Source organism: Talpa occidentalis, unplaced genomic scaffold (genome assembly GCF_014898055.3).
Source record: "Talpa occidentalis isolate TD23 unplaced genomic scaffold, MPIMG_talOcc4v2.1 talOcc4.4, whole genome shotgun sequence".
Classification (NCBI taxonomy): domain Eukaryota; kingdom Metazoa; phylum Chordata; class Mammalia; order Eulipotyphla; family Talpidae; genus Talpa; species Talpa occidentalis.
The window spans coordinates 70675520-70693967 of NW_023604295.1; the positions used below are offsets into that span (position 1 = coordinate 70675520).

The 18448-nt window shown below is 32.4% G+C and overlaps 1 long non-coding RNA gene across 5 annotated transcripts in view; it reads left to right on the forward strand.

The window, feature by feature from the left end:
- The window catches only part of LOC119257616 (uncharacterized), a 200777-nt gene that overhangs the window by 141052 nt on the left and 41277 nt on the right, over positions 1–18448 (forward strand). For all 5 annotated transcript variants that reach the window (XR_008553912.1, XR_005128083.2, XR_005128081.2 and 2 more), the window contains exon 4: positions 16474–16579. This is a non-coding gene — a long non-coding RNA (uncharacterized LOC119257616). The remainder of the gene's footprint in view (positions 1–16473; positions 16580–18448) is intronic.

Consider the following 18448-nt stretch of genomic DNA (forward strand, 5'->3'; position numbering starts at 1 on the left):
CCCCATGGGAGGAAAACAGAAAAAGGACCATGGAGTCTGTTCATGTTTTTTGTTTGCTTGTTTGTTTTATTTTGTTTTTGTTTTGCCTATTTTTGTCAAGGTAAAGTGATATATTTCAAATAAGACTATACAAACTTGATAAATTATTTTAAATATTTGGATATATGCTATGTGCCTCCACTTGCACTCTTGGTATGGACACAAGTATCCATAGAAACAAGTCTATAATGATAAATAAGTTGTTATAGGTGTATGAATTATGTAACATAGTATGAGCACTACTTGTCAACCTTATTTTGTTTTTACCTTAACCAAGTGGGTAGTTGGAATGCAAAGACTAATGCTCACCTACCCATCCCAAGAATTCCCCTCCTAGCCCCACAATCTTAAATGCAATTAAATGCCATTCTTCCCATATGCTACATTATATGATAAAATAAATTTGTGAGGAAGAAATTAAGCTTAATAATCAACTAACCAATTGACCTTAAGATGGGAAGTTTATCAGGGTAGATTAATCTAATATAGTACCACTTTAAAAGGCAGAATTTTCTCTGGTTTATAACAGAAAAGATAAATCAGATAATTTTATGCATGAGAATAATACACCGATGGCTTGAAAGGTCATGTTATATATAAGGACTGAAATACAGCCTTTAGGAGCAGAAAGTGGCCCCTGAGTAAAAGCTAGCACTAAAATAGGGAACTGTCTTATTGCAGAAGAAACAACTCTGTCAACAGCCTGAATAAGCCTAGAGGTGAGTTTTCAACCAAAGTCTCTAGATAAGAGACCAGTTCAACAGACATCTTAATTTCAGCTCTGTGAGATATTGAGCAGTGAACTCAGTAAAATGCCCTACATGTGTAACCTATAGAACCATGAAGTAATAAATGGTTGTTGTTTTAGTTTGCTGAATTTTTGATAATTTGTTTTCACCAACAGAAAACTAACAAATATCGCCAGCTATCCAGAGCTACCATTTGCTTTTCTATTCCGATGAAATTAGTTCCTAAGTGCTATTTCAGTAAACATGATTAGACACAATCGTAACTATCCTACCTCATTTGCATTTTCAATAATGCAATGAAATCATGTTTTAATACTGCCTCTTCAAAAAACAAAACAAAAAATTTCATCTTAACTATTTAATTACAATAGTGTTATGTTCAAATTGTTGACATCCAACTTCCAGAAATTTTTATCCTAGATCATTTAAATAACTCCCTACTTTCCTCTTCCCAACAGCCCTTAGCAGTCCCAGTTCTACTATTTATATGAATGTAATCACTGTTTACCTAACATAGGTGGAACAATATTTGCCTTTTTGTTGTTGGCTTGTTTTACTTAGCATCATATGCTCATTATTTATGCATGTTGTAGCGTATTTGAGAATTTCCATCCCTTTTAAGACTAAATAGTATTCCAGTGTGGATATACCATATTTTATCCATATAGTCATCCACTAATGAACGCTTTTGTGCTTCACATCTTGACTACTTTGAATAATGTTCTATAAGTATACAGATATATTTTCAATATTCTGTTTTTAATTCTACTGTTTTTAATTCCAAGGAATTAAATATCTGGATATCATCATTCTAATTCTTGAGAGAACATTAGAAGTTTTCCATAACAGCTGCACCATTTTACAAAACTTTCCAACCAAATTCTCAATATCCTTGCTAACATTTTCCCCCCTTTCCTATCCTTTTCTTTATAATAGTCATCATAATAGATAAAATTACTTATTTCACATACAGTTCACAAGATGATAGTCATTTGTATAATGCCATCTTATTTTTTTGGCAGGAGTGGGATATAATCTCAAATTTTACTCAGAAATGCTGTTCTTCTGAGAGATTAATTTTATTTATGTGAAACATTTTAAACCCCAGTTAACAGTGACATTTAAAACAATGAACTTAGTCTTTAATCATGTTTTCTGAGCACAAAAGATCAATAAAACATTATCTGTATTCTTGTCACCTTGTAAGATTCTGCTTTAGCTTTTATATGAGCTACTCGTGAATACTTTGCTAGCCTAATTATGTTTTTTCCCCCCAAAGAAATATCTAATTTTTAAGTACATGAAGCACTATTGTCACTTTGTTACTTTAGGTCAGATTTAGGTAAATTCAACAAGGCATTAGCAACACAATCACCATTATCAATAATATCATTATTAATCTCACTCACTGGCTGCATGTTTTGTAGAAATTTGGTATAAGAAATAGAAAGCGGGACCATAACTTAAAGCATTTACAATTTAATAAGACAACAAAAAACTAAACATAAAAAGATAAATTATAGCACATTAGTAATATTACTATAGTACATAATAGAAATACAAGAATGTGTTTCTATTTTTTATTATAATTCAAAATACTAATATGCATGATACAAATCTCAAGAATCAGAAATATGGTCTTATGCCCAAAATGAATAAATAATTGTTTTTGTTAGAAATTACAGTTTATATAATTTCTATTTTTATTAACCACAAAAACTTAGAAAAATATGAAAATAAATTCCATTATATTTAAAATAACTGCCCTAGATACTACAATCCATTTCTCTCATAAGGCATTTTAATAGCTATGGAGTCAAAATTCAAATAATAAGAATCTTGGCCTGCACTTGGCAATTCTTCAAGGTTGTGAGTCAGAATATATTATGTCTTTATTACTACTACATTAAGCCATTGTAACTGCACATGCACAATAGTTATGTCTGGCTGTACCATATAGGTAGAACAGCTGGTTGCCTGGGGCAGCAAATTATAAGAGGTGCAAAGTGTTTTGCGACTGTTTATTATGTGAGTGATTACCTGCTAGAAGGAGGAGACTTTTTTTTTTCATATTGCCTGGGGCAGTGAAAATCCTCAAGTTGACATTCGTCTTATTCCTTCAGTAGGAGATACAAATCATACAATACATAAAGGAACATCTCAATTTGACATTAGCTGTATGTTAACTTTGGGTGTTTCTGAGTGTGGTAAATAGCTAGCAAATTTCTTTTTTTTGTTTGTTTGTTTTGTTTTTAATTTATCCAGCTATTGCATGATTACTTACTGTGGAGGAATTATTACTCTAAAATATGGATGTTCTATGAGAGCTCTACTGGGTCACATGCCTTAATAATTTCATCCACAATGATGTTACCTTTGAAAATTTTGCCCTTACACTTTAAAATTTGTGTAGTAAGATGATTTTTTTTCCATAATGGCACTATATATTTGAGAATATTTTTATGAATCCTCTCTCAAAAATTAATATTCATATTTATAACTTCTCTGAGCAGTGACCATACTTGTTTCTTACCTCAGAATATGCTAAGTCATTAGTAAAAATTCCCTTACTCCAAAGTGTGCTTCAAAAGGCAGAAAATAACTGCAAGTGAATGTGGTTTGATTTCTACCTTAAAGCTTAAAAACCACTCTCATACAAAAACAAAGTGATTGAACAGGAAAATTTCCCTGAAAATAGTTTACAGTAAGAGATGCCTTTATCCACAATATAAATGCAAGAGGAAAGCCAAGTTCAGACCACTACATATTAAGAAATGTATAATGAATTTACAATTTTAGGGGAGGGGTTTCACTTAAATGTAAGTAACCATGGAAAGTGCTGATAAGTTTGAAAAAAATGAATTTTCTAATTTAAAAACCTAGCTTCACTTTTCATTTTATGATATAGGTATGCAGTTGTGTTAAATGGTAGAGGTATGCACATATGTTAAATATTATTGAGTAAACAATGAAGAAAATTTTACTTTAAAAAATATCTTTTTTCATTCACCAAGGAGTAAAAGTATTGCTAATGCCTTGTTGAATTTGAACTAGGACATATTACATACAGAGCACATAGAAATGGAAATAGCTTATTTTAATACTATACATGAAAAATTTTCATTTATTTGACAGGATGTATAATTAAAAGAAAAAGTGAAAGTTATTTCTCAAATTATACACTAGCAAAATACCAACTGGTACAGAGACTGACTATATTTCATATAAACAGTAAATGAAATCTGAAGAAAACCACTATTGAACTTCCTATTACACAAGATGCTGGCCTGACTGTAGATTCTATTTCTGATGAGTACCATGATGATGTCGATAGACAATCAATTCTGTCATTCATCATGGAAGTGATTGCTGATGGATTTTATTGTCTTGGACTCAGGGCCATCATCTTGAAAAAACTTCTCTCCAGTTTGAAATTCTTGACATGTAATCAAAGTTGCAGGAGCACAGAAGACTACTGAAAGAACTGTCACTAAAGAACAATTGCTACAGAAGGATCCATAGGATCAGGTCAAGGATTTGTGAAATGTTTACACAAGATGAAATGTTAGAGTTCTAAAAGTATTTATGTGTAGCTGAGAAAGTTTTTCCCAGTCGTAATACTATTTGTTTTTGTTGAGATAAAAATCACAGTTCTGAATTTAGTTTGTCAGAACCTCTCATTTAAATGAAGTACTAACACAAAAAATACAAAGTTGTCCAATGGCTATGACACGTTGACCATTATTTAATTATGCTATATATTTGAGAAAAAATAAATTGCATGATAGTACCTTCACATTGGCTAATGATCTAATTACAGGGAAATGACAAACAGAAATATAAAACAAAACAAAACAAAACAAAACATGTATTCCTGAAGCCCTGATATGACTAAGACATATCCCTTGCTATTTAAAAACTGATATTGTAGATTATAAATCTCTAATAGAAATATATTGAATACATGATCCTATATACTGGATCATTAATTGGAGAAAGACTGTAGGAATGGATCACAAACCTTATGGAGATCTGAAGGATCATGAACAGTTAACCTAAGGATTATCTGGTTTATATTCAAGAAGCCTCTGTTTAGCATCTCTGACGAGCACAACCTAGCCAGAAATTGTTGCTTTTCAAATAGTGCAGGTTAAGTTAATCCATTGGTTTCTGCAATGTGTGCCAACTTAAAATTAAGAGAATAGTTTTCATATAAGACTGCTCTCACATTGCATACTCCCCTCCAGTTCAGGTATCCAAAGGCCACCCTCAGTGCCCAGTTGGTTTCAAACTCAAGAGTTAACAGTTTGTCAGGTTGGATAATTCACTAGAGCAACTCACAATACTCGGAGAAAAAATGCTATCATGACCGCAGTTTTACTGTAACAAGAGGATATGGATCAGAACCAGTCAAAGTGATAGATAAGTGAGGTGAGGGAGCATTTTAAATGACAAGATTCTCTATTGCTAAGAGATGTGTTACCATTCCAACATATTGATGTGACAATACACAAATATTGCAAACCAAGTGATCCATCCAAATAAACATTCTGAACACTGAAGCTTAGGTATTTTAATCACTAGGTATTGATTGAATCACCACCCAAGTGGTTAAACTCAGTCTTCAACGCCATCTAATGACTCCAAGCTACAACTCTCTATTAACATGGGCAGTCTTTCTGGCTTGGCCCGTTCTAATCCTGAGTTATTCCTTTAACATAAAGAACACAGTACCCACCATATGTCAGTCACCTCTTATGAACTATTGCATGTGGTGTGATTCAAAAGGGCCAACCATAAACAGTACGGAAACCCTTATCCTGGAAATTCCAAGTTTGGAGGTTATCTTCTAGGAACCAGAGATGAAGTAAGTCAACTTGTTTATTTTATAATCCACAAACTCAATTTTGAGAAGCATAGCTCTTTTGTATGAATGGCATAAACTTAGGGATTCATTATCTCTCTTATAAAGGACTTAATTTAGGCAATATTTGATATTGCTCTTGATTTAAGAGAAATAATTGAGTTGTTATATAAATTTGAGAACTTCTCATGAATTAAAAGTAATTTGGACAAAAATAATGTTTCTGTGTGAGTGGAGGATGAAAGAGAACAGAGGAAGACTATGTTCAAAAATATTTCTGTACGCCCCAGTTTAAGTAAACTTCTAGAAAACGTAAGAAGAATGTAATATATATTTAAATGAAATATCTGCTCTACATTTTCATGATGATGTCTTGAGAACCATCTTACGTCTTGAGGTCTGACTTTTGTTAAATATGACTAATAAACACAGTTTTCATTTCTATATTTTTCTCTTTTGGGTTTAATAGTGTATTTGGTTTCCTTTTTATTATTTTGAGCTTTTTTGAAGAAAGATCCAAAAAGACTTAGATGGTTCAAAAACATCTTAACATTCAACAGGAGTTATTTCACAGTCTCCAAATTCTGAAACAATTGTTATCTTTCAAACTTCCCGGAAACAAAGGGTGAGGTTAGGCAAGGACATGCCATTTATAAATTTAAGGGACAAAAGATATGTGATGGGCATTTTGAAACATCCATCTATTTGCAGAGTCACAAGTAGATCCAGTGATCTGAAAGCTATAAAGAGGAAGAAGAATAGAGTATATGCACATGAATGTAACTGGGGTAGGAGGTTAAAGAATGATGCAAAAATAATTGACAATAGAAGAGTAGGGGATAAGTACATTTGCAAATATTAGGAGTTGATAAGATTTATTGCTTGTAGAAGGAAAGGAAGGAGGAGATACTGTGTAGTCCTAAGTTTAAACTTTATTGTACCTCAAATATAGAAGAAACTTATTTTGCAAAGATATTGGTTCAATTGTGAACACTGTTTTATGAAGGCATTTATAAAATAATAAAGTAGAGGGAAAAAAGGAAAAGCACAAGGTACAATGGTTATAAATGGAGGCACAAGAGTGAAAGTGATATATTAAATTCTGGTCAGATTTGCTATAGAACTGAAGGTATCTTATTACTTTCCTAGAGCCTCCATTTCCTCACCTATAAAATGGGAGTTTTAATAAAGTGGGAAGCTGTAAGGAAAGGAAATTGAAATCATGCACAGCTCAGGTATGCTCCAAAATGTTATCTGATGTAATATAGTTGAAGTACAATCTTTAAAAGAGAAACCTGAAAATGTCAAATATATCAAATATATCATAAATTTAATGTATTTGAATCCATCATCATTTGGAATTTATTATTGCAGGAAAATAGCTCCAGAAGAAGTTATTTAAGTCCAATCTTTTGTATGTTGAGGTGTGAGTAGATTAGAGAATGAGGAATAATGGAGGTTGAAGAAATGACACAGTGACTGCATATACATGAAGTTAAAGATGATTCATGGCATCTGGTACTATTTGTTGTGAATTTTTGGTATAACCATAAAAATATCTATTTTTGAAATTCCCAATGAAATATTTGATTCAGGCATGGAACACCAATGGATGCTAAAATAAAGTGGATAGCATGTGGAAGAAGAACAGTTATTAGGATGGTATCATGTAATATTATATAGATTGTTCACTAATCATGAAGTCAAAAGTACCTTTATATTGGTTAAAGTTTAATCAAATAATCATATTTAAAATTATCAGTATTAGAGCATCTTGGAATTTTGTGTGTGTTGATAAATTTGAAGCCTACGATAACACCTATAAAATACTATTGCCAAAACAAAGATAAGAGATAGTATAAGGGAAATTTTACAGAAAAATGGGATATTTATAATATACTTGACCTAGAATTTTAAATGTCAGTATAATGAAATATATAAGGAATTGGGATGACCTAGATTAAAAGAGTATGGGAATATTGGGAAAAATGTAATTTAGGATCTTAACTAAATCCTGAAAAAGAGAAAATAAATATAAGGAACTTGGGGAGAACAGTTGCTAATATAAAATGGCTATTATATCATTTGTATAATTATCTTGAAGTTTAAGTACAAAAAAACATAACAGGTATACATTTTATTCATGTGCTAAGTTTGTGTGTGCTAAAACATTTAGTGGTAGGTTATCATGATTCCCATAATGTACTTTTAAATAATCCTGAAAACCAAAAAAACAGGAAAAACAAATATGACAAATTACTTCTGATTGATGAATTATGTGTTAATTTTACCATTTTTTAAAAATTAGCTATATTTTAGAAGAAAACCATTGAAAAATTAGAATATCAAATCCTAAATTTAATAAAAATAATAATGATTTATTTTTCAACCATTGAACAATTTTAGAAAGATCAGTTATACAGAAGTAGGGAATTATGGAGAAAGTTCAAGTCTAATTATTAGCAAAACAAGACACAGAAAGCTCATGGGATGGATGAGGTCACTAAAGAATGATCAGCACCAAATCCAAAACCTGCATCATTCTTATATTCCCGATATTTAAAATGCAAGATGAGGGGCCTCCCCTGTGGTGTAGTGGTTGAGCGCTGGGTTGCGAAGCTGCCTGCAACCTCTGTAGCACCGGTTCGATCCCCGGCTGCTCCCAGGCCACGGGAGGAGGGTCCCACATGGTGCGCAGACCTCTCCTGCCGCCCGCTGCTCCCCTCAGCAGTGTACTTCAGTCCTTCTGCCTGCTCTGCTCCCCGCTCTGGCTCTGGTGAATTCTCTCACCCTCCCGGCTTCTGACTGTACCCAGTGCTTGTATAAATAAATAAATAAATAAATCTTTAAAAAAAATTAAAAAAAATGCAAGATTATAAGTCACCAAAAATAAAGAAAAATAAGAAAATATGAACAAGAAACAATGAGGGATGTAGTGGCACTTAGGCCAAGAAAAGATCAAATAATCCTGAGAGAACACATAAGCCAAGGAAACTGTAAAGGGAAAATAATTTTAGAATTTGTGAAAGGTTCCCCTACTAAGGTACACACTAAATATACAGATTATAAATTATCAGCCATATTATAAAGGCATTCTCACCTACTCATTTTTATCTGAAAACTCAAACTGTTTTATACAAAACTGCATACAACTCATATTCAGGGAAAATTGGGAGACATTTTGCTCAGATGCTTATATTTGAAGGTTTCCTATGCTAACAGTATCAAATGGAAATTGCCATAAAGGAACATTCTTTATGTTACTATATACATCATCAGAAATTCTGTGGATTGGGCCAAACAATATATGTTCTTATAAACTTGACAAATGATACTCATAGGTGCTGAATTTTGAGAACCATTAGTCTAAAAGTTTTCAAGGAAAATTGCTCTAAAAGTAGGATTTGAATTAAAACTTACAGAGATAGAAATTCTTTAAGAGGGAAGCACAAGAAAAACGTGTTTAAAAATGGGTCAGATTCATATTTTAAACCAGAAGCACACCGATTAGATCAATCCCATTCAGACACATCAAATTTAATCTTCACTTTATCTGAAGTACTAAAGAATGTGTGCTGTGTATTAGATCTGCCAGCACAATTCTTACTGCCAGTGCCAACCACCATCCCTCTGTAAGCACACACGCACACATGCACGCACACATTCTGTATCAAGCCTGGTGGTGAATTACTGTACCTTTGCCAAGGCAGAACCCAGTAATATAACTCATTATTCCCATAAAATTTAAGCTTTTCAAATATTATAATGTAATTTGTTTACCAGTTAAATCCCAGCACATAACAGAGAACCTAAAACATAATAATTTCAGAAATGCTTGATAAAAGGGATGACAAATAATTTGCCAATTAAGCATATTGTATGACATTTTTTTCATATCCATTACTTCTCACTCTCCAGTTGGATGGTAAATACAACTGATTTTCTACCTTAAATTATTTAATTCTGTAGCCTAACTATCTACCTACAAATTATTGAGGGCAGACTATGTCTGCCCTTGATTATTTTATTAAATTTTTGACCTTTAATCAAATATGAAATGACCTATGCAAATTAAGAAAATTACTTAAGAAAACAACACATCCATAGATCAAAAGTTGTTTCATTATTACCAAATTCAAGTCATATCATTCATCAGTCAGAATATAGATACAGGAGAAAAACTCAAACTAAAGGCTATACGGTCAAGGAGAGAGACATTAACAAATATTCACTTTATAAACTGATTCCTTATCTTTTCTAGGACCATGCTTATCTATCAATGCTAGTGATGGTTATAGGGAGCAAGCTCAGGATGGAGAGTGTTAAGGAAAACATTCTCATTTTTCTTGACCTGAAGAGACCAATTCAAGAGGAAACTACATACCATGGGATAACAGGATAGTTCTGAATACTTTTTTTAAAAGTATTTTAAAAATAATTTTAAAAATAAAAATATTTTTTTTAAAAATAAATAAATATATTTATTTATTTATCACACAAGAGCTGGGGTACAGGCCATAGATGCAGGGTGGGGTGTGTGTGAGAGGATTCACCAGAGACAGAGTGAGGAACAGAACAGGTGGACTGAATGAACTACATTGCTGAGGGGAGCAAATGATGAGCCAGGAGAGATCTGCTTCACCATGTGGGTTGCTCCAGCTGGGGTTCTAACTCGTGCTGCAGAGGCTTCAGATTGCTTCATAGTGCAATGCTTAACCCCTAGCGCCACCAGGGAGGCCCCCAAAATTAAATTTTTATGTATACAAGAATTGGGGTGTAAGCCAGAGGGGGGTAAAATGACTTACCAGAGAGAGTGGGGAGCAGAACAGGCAGATCTACTGAAATACACTGCTTAGGGGAACAGCGTCAAGACAGGAGAGGTCTGCTGCACCATGTGGGCTGCCCCCTGGTGGGCCAGGGATCAAACTAGTGCTAAAGTGGCTGGTGACAGCTTGACAACTCTGTCTTTAACCCCTGTGCCACCAGGGAGGCCCTAGTTCTGAATACTTAACTTAAATTCATGTAGATGAAATAATTTACTGAGATAATTTTAGTTTGAAGAAACTACATGGAACATTCAAATTATGTCATATAATTTGACTTAATTTGAACTGTTCCTGATTTAAAATTTTATGCATTGTAAGTTGTTCTTTTTTCAACTTTTCTATTCTTCTTATGGCCTTAATGCCTCATTCTAAAAATTAGACTACCAGAATGTCTTGTTTTAATTGGGGTCACAGAAATTTAGTTTTGCAATTTTACAACAACAATAACAAAAACATTTACAAAATGTTTTGTCAGCAAAATCCTTTGTCAAATTTTACTATGTCCTCTTTCCCTTTCAGCATGTGATTTCTACAAAAATATACTCTTGATGTCAACAGGACCTGGAGCATGTACTGCTAAATCTTCCAATTTTCTTCAAAATTGTCATGCAATAAAGGAAGTTGCCATTTTGCATTAAGAATTTATTGAATATCAGTTGTTTGAAATCTGGCATACACTTTTAGGTCTATTTGAATCATAAAAAAGAAAATACTGACAATTACCAAAAGTAAATATTAACATTAATTCTATATATTTATTCAAACTTGAATATATGTTACTACCATTTATACATAATGTGTCCTAATGAATATTAATCTAGTTAATATTAATCAGATATATAACTGGAATCATAAAAATTGAAAACTAACCAACATTAAATGTGTGTTATTTGTGAACATGCTGTGGGTCTTTTAAAAAATAAAAATGTTATAAATAATACTGAATTTACCTACCTTATCTTGTATTTTTTTAATTTTGAACATGAGATGGAATTTACATTGTATCTATTTTTATTGCTAAATTATTTTTTATAATCTCACATGATATTATATAAAAATGTAAATTCCCCTAAAAACTATTAGCAAAAACTGAAGTTCGAATTGTGTTCATCTCTATCACACTGCTCCAATTAAACCTACTTGAAGGACTTTCTTATATTGATGAGGCCAAAGAGGTCAATTATATACTGAAGGTGAAAATGGACTTTTAGTGGTGAACTCAATGTAGTGTATGTACATCTTGATTTAAATTGACGCACACCTGACACTTATATAACAATTGTTTATAAAAATTATGTGCTACATTAAAGTTAAATATATCATAAGTATTCTTATGTTACAGGTATGCAAAATTAAATGTATAAAGGAAAAAAGATCAGTTCACACAAAAGAATGCAAAATTTCTGGATAAATTTGATTTTTAAATTTCTATGACACAATTTTTAAATAGAGTAATATAGTATTTCTATGGAAAAAAAAATCACAGAATAGTTTTAAAATAAATCCCTTACCTGTCCCTATGTTTTCTTTCCTTTTTGACTGCTCATTAAAATATTTACTTTTTCTCTCTGTTCAGCTGCCTTTCAGTTTCTAATTTTTGCTTCTCTACACACCTGTTTCTCTCCTTTTTTAAAACAAAACTTCAAACCACAAAAGCAGCCGCTGAAATGCAAACAGATAAAGTGTTCCATGCAGGTGTTTTTATTTATCCTACTAACTGCATAGAATGTCTAAGAAGGGAAAAAAAATTGCCACCTTGTATCCTAGATACAATGATGTTATGTAATGTGTAATGCTACTTGCAATTTCAAAGAAATTGCCCAGCTATTATGTAGTAAGTCCTTTTGAAACTGTGGTAATTACGAAATACAGGAGCTTTCCATTACTTCACTATATAAGGCAGATTCACTAGAGCATATTTAAATAACAGTTGTCACATATTTACCTGTGTAGTGATATCTACCCACATAAGATAATGATTATTGAAAATGTTTACATACAAGTTGCTGCCTAATTTCTTTATAATATTGCCATTTTCATGATATTGTGCTGAAGATGTCCATATAATTAAAATGTGAGGTTATTGCTGTGAAATTGGAAATATTTTGAAATTATGAACATGAGAATGTCTAAACTAACAATAAATCAAGATTGATCTGTGTATTTAAATTAAGAAGAACAAAAATGTCATATATTTATTTATAGACTTTTGCCTCTTGTGTTCTACATTATGTTTGCTCCTTTTCTGAATTTTTGTTTACTCTTTATAAACATAGGAGCATTTCAGAATTCAGTCTTGGATCTCCATTTCTCATTTCCCTACTATCACTCTATAGTTGTTTTCATTCATCCTGGTACTCTCAATCTGATCATTGCCTGCATGTGCTTATCCCCTCTGGATTTTAATCTCTGACTCATGTTTCTTTCCACTTCAGTATTGTATAACCAGTTACTTTCTTGACCTTTCCACTCAGAAGATTTTACAGAACTCTCATCTTATTTTACTTAGGGGTAAATGCTTTAACAAATTGTTTTGCCTAAATACTCTTCCTCCCCTAGGCTTCCCACCCCGGTAATGAAAATGTTTGCTGGGGTGGGAAAATGTTGCTGAGTGCTGGGGTATATAGCAGACAGATACTCAATAAATATCTGTTGACGAATGAATTAATTAATAGGGCCTGATTCCCACCGTATAATTGTTGATTGACTTGAAATTATCCCTTTAAAAATTATTTTATCTTTGTTCAAGTACAAGAAGAAAATAGCTTTTCAAGGAGTTATGTAAGGTGCATGAGTGTTATATTTTTGTTTGTAATTTTCTACAAGAAGCAAAAGCCTATGACATTTATCATTTGAATGGTAAAGACCAATTCTCCTCTTTCTACACATTTATTGCTTGTATTTTCTGGTCGTCGCATAAAATGTCTGGGAGTGGAAGATGTTAGGAGACTGGGATGAGGGTGTTTTTTCCATTCCTAGTCAGGTGGGAAGCTGACAGAATTTTGAATCAGATAAATCTTGCTTTGAATTTGTCTTCACATTAGTAGTTGCTTTATTTTGAACAATTAACTGCTTCTGACCTTCATTTTCATGACTTAAAAAATCTAGTAAAAATTTATCCCTAACAGCTTAATCAGAAGGTTCCGTGGATTTCAATAAGTAATTTTACAATCACAAATATCATGACCTTACAAAACAATATGGTTGAAAAGAGAACTTTTGGAAGCCCATATATATTAAAACAGCAGCAAAAACATAATTTTATGATAAAGAATCTCTAAGAATAGCTGTTCTTTATTATTAAAATTTGGCTGCAAACTTTCCATTGATTTTATACTTTGCATATTTGTGTATGGAAAGTATGAAATTATGTGAAACTATGATACCACACTCAGCAGAATAGCATTTATAAAAATACAAAGATAAATGAACCAAAATAATTGTGAAACTTGTTTTTAAATAAAATGTTATTATAGTCAAAGTGGAAAAGCTTAGTGTTTCAGGATTTTCATGACTGAGGCATCAGCTGGGGCCCAGATTTAGTGGGATTGACTCAAAGTGCATTCACAGGCTGCTCCTGATCCAGCGAATTTCTTATAGACTAATAGGAAAACATATAAAACTTTTACAAAAACTGCTCAAGTATTCTGAATATATCATACTAGTGTATCTGTACCCATCCAATTATGTTGGTGAAATAAAAAATAAATGGTAATGAGTAAGTTATACATAGATTTTGTATGTGTGTGTACATATTTAAAAAGGATGTTTTCACATTTTATTTTACTTGAGGTTTTGATTTTTATACTTAAATCTAATTTTCTCCTTTACTTCCTTCCAAATGTGTCTTCCTTTCCTTCTTCCCTCCCTCCTGCTTATTTTTATCTTTCTTTCAATAATATGGCATCTTTATATCTTTTTTTTCCATGAAAGATACTAAAAAAAAAGCAGGATGCATTTTAAAACTGTCACTACTATAAATATTATTCAGGAGAATAGAGGGAGAGATTTTCCTTTTTAAACAAAACAAAACCCTGTGGGCAGTCCCAGGCATGTAACCAATTACTTATCCACTTGTCCATATACCTTTTGTTATATGAATATTTTTCACAGTATGACTGTCTTTAAGATTCACAAAGATGCTTTTGGCAGATCATCAAATATTTGTTCCATCAAAAAAATGTGATAGCTACTTATAATAGGGGCACTGCAATCTCAATCACTGCATAGGAGGCTCTGTGAAGTACAAAAGGGGATAGGTGGATATCTGCAACAATTATTTTTGCCTTAAGTATAATAAAATTCAGGACAATTTGAAGTATGCATGTACAGAGTGCATCTGCGGTTTCTTACTGTAAACATGTGCTCTGTAAACTGAATGGAAAGTAGCAAATTGCAAGGCCCAAAGTATTTACTTACACTCAGAGGGGGGATATTTTGAAATTAAAGATGAAAAAGAAAAAAAAGCATCATGATATCTATTTCAACAATTCAAATGAGTGAGATATTATCATCTTGTTTACACTCTAATCTAGTTGCTTAAAATCTGTACCTCTCCACGCAGGTTCTGTCAGTTATATATGTTTTCAATGAATATTTTCATGTTCTTTTTTCTGTTCTCCCTCATAAGGTCCGTCTGTCTCTTTCACATAAAATCTGTGTAGTTTTAATGTCTGCAAGTCAGATCGGGATTTTAAAAATATTACTATTCATGAGGTCTTCAGATTCTCCTGCAGTTATCGGGTTCTACTTTTTATATTTCCCTCTGGTCATTTGTCATAGTAGACTTAGTACTTTTAAAAACAATAATGGGGTTGCTGGAGCATTTCCTAATAGTTTAATAAAATCACCTTCTCTCTCTCTCTCTTCTTTTAGCAAATAACTTTAGACCTAAGACCCATTTCTTGAGTTTTACCTGTAAATGATCCCCTTTAAAATATGCAAATAACTTTCCAAAAGCACGCTGTCTGATTATACTGCATTGCCAAGGGCAAAATAAAAAGAAAGGCTAAATCATATACTAATTCTGTAACTTTTGCTCAGGCTGACATTCAGTTTTCTCAAATTACTGACATAACTCTCTACTCTTGTGGGAAATAATTCAGAGGATAATTTTCTTAGAAGGCTTAATTTTACTGAAACTGGTGGTAAGAACCTTTCTTTGGCTCTGATGACAGGTCATGGCCTGCTGTAAAGTATCAGAAAAGGGTGCAATGAAATAACAATCTCAGATCCTCCCTGGTGGCACAAGTGGTTAAGCACAGAGCTGTGAAGCTGTAGACAGCCTGTGCAGCATGAGTTCGATCCCCAGCCAGGGAACTGACCCACAAGGCGCAGCAGACCTCTCCTGTCTCACCCACTGCTTCCCTCAGCAGTGCATTTCATTGGATTGTCTGTTATGCTCCCCAGTCTATCTCTGGTGAATCCTCTCACCCCCACCATGCATTTCTGGTCTACATCCCAAACCTTGTATGCATAAATAAATCTTTAAAAAAGTATTTATGCATGAATTCCTAATTCACTATTATTAAAGAAAATTAAATTGATTATCCCCCTTCTGTAGGAATCTTTACATGACGTGATTTATACACTTTATTCAGATGTGTATATATTTCTAATAAGTGACATGATCTGTCCCACAATAGCGCAATCAAGCAAGTAGAGCAGAACACATCAGTGGGTTTTTCCCCATCTACTAAATTGAAACCAATTCAATAATTTGCTTAAGCAGATTTCTTAGAGGACACCCTCTCTTTTTAGCTCAGCTTTTTTTTTTTTTTTTTTTTTTTTGTATTTTCCTTCTATTTCTCACTCTCCCTTTCAGATATTGACAGTCCATGGCAGTGGAAGCAATTCTAATGGCAGCGGGGGAGAAGGCTTTGCATATGGCTCTTCTTTGCTTCTGGTGTCTGCAGCTGGACTCCCCATGCCTTGCTTATCTACAGGAGATAACTAAAATCTGAAGACAAATTGTCATCTATTTTCCTTGTTACAGGCAACGATGGAAAGTTCTACCACTCAGATTTTACCACAGTCTGATCCGGTTAGCAAAGTCTCCTGCCAAAATTCAGTTACCTTCTCAGAATCTCTAAGAACTTAAGGTAATTTTTCAGAGTCCTCATAATAATATTATTTTATTCTAATCATACCACATTGCTCATTTTTCTGTGAACTCTCCTTTGATACCCAAGTTAGGCAACATCCCTATGACCTTGTTATAACTTTAAATCTCTATGTTAGTATTTCATTATAGAAGATAGATGGTGATACACACAGTTCTTTATCTGCTTATTTAAACTTTTTAAATTCCTTACCACATGTACCCTGAGTGGAAGGAAGGCAAAGTTTCAATTTCTGAAATGGATAATTATTATCAAAAACTTACCTCCATTTCAATTTTAAATATGCTCCTTCAATATTAATGGATATTCAAATAAGCATAGAACTACCAATCCAATAAGTAACACAGAAATAAAGCTGCAAAGTATTTGTAAATTTTACTACTGATACTCGGTAACCCAATTTAAAAAAGTAGCATTGACTTTTTCAAAGTAAATAACTACAGCTTGTGTTCAACACCATTTTCCAAAGTTGGATGCGTGAGCTAATTTACAATAATAAACCAAAAATATAGTAATACTATTTTTCATGAATCAAAGAGGGTCATTTTTATAGATTACTTTTGATTACTTTTAAATTTAATAATATAAAGGAAATTGTGATAAATTCCTGATGCCTGAAATGCTTTCAATAGTTCTCTATTCATATAACCTAAAGATTGATATTTGTATGGATCTAACACTCCTTTGAGGATAAAAACCATTATTGGCCTATTAGGCTCCAAAATGAATGAGCTTTCAACTCTCAAATGTAAGGGAGTACATTTGATCAGTGGGAATAGATAAACCACAGTAATACTAAATGAAGTTGGTTGAGAAGCATGCATAGTAATTAATAATAAGTAATATATGTTCAAGGTATTTTGATCAATTAGAATCTCTTCCTACTATTAAACAAGTTAACTTGTTTTGTTTCAGTTTTCAAATGTGAATTATGATATATGTGTGATTTAGATATCTGGTGATCATCTGCATTTTTCAAGCCATACAACTATCACTTTCTAAAATTTGCCGGTAACTTAACAAATTATTCCAAATTATATGTCCAAAAACCAGAATGGTTTTATTAAATGAATTTTTGATTTATGTTTTCTTTTTAACACTTAATATTTTTAAAAAAAATCAGGATATTTGTGAAACAAGTATTCTAATTAATTTGTGGTAATCATTTTTACATATCTGCTACATAGGATACACAGTGGCAATTACAATGGGCTGTTGCCATATATTTTGTCAAAAAAACACATTAAACATATTGCTGACTTCAAGCCTTTCTATTATCCTAGATAATCAAGCCAATGTAAAGATACTTTGTTTCAGATGCTTAAGCACACACACAAAACACAAAACACTCTTCTTGCAAATTTGCTCTTAGCAAAAAAAAAAAAAATTCCAGTATTCAAATCAGTATATTAATACTTTACTTTTGTATTCTTCAGAAGAAAATGAACAAAAACCTACAAAATATGAAAATAATGCTCATCACCACTTATCACAAAACCACAGTGAGATACCATACACACTTTGAGAATGATCCATATCAAAAAGGTCAGAATCAGCAAGTGTTGGTGAGGATATGGAGAAAATGGAAACTTTCTACATTTTGGTAGAAATGTAGACTAGTCCAACCTTTATGAAAAACAGTACAGAGGTTTCTTAAAATATTTGAAAATAACTCTATCATATGATCCAGTATTTCCACTCCTATGTATCCACCTGAAGAATGCAAAAACACTAATTTGTAGGATTATGTGCAACACTATGTTCATTGCAGTACTATTTACAATAACTGAGTTATAAAACAACTCAAGTGACACCCAAGGAAAGATGAGTAGATAGAAATATGTATTA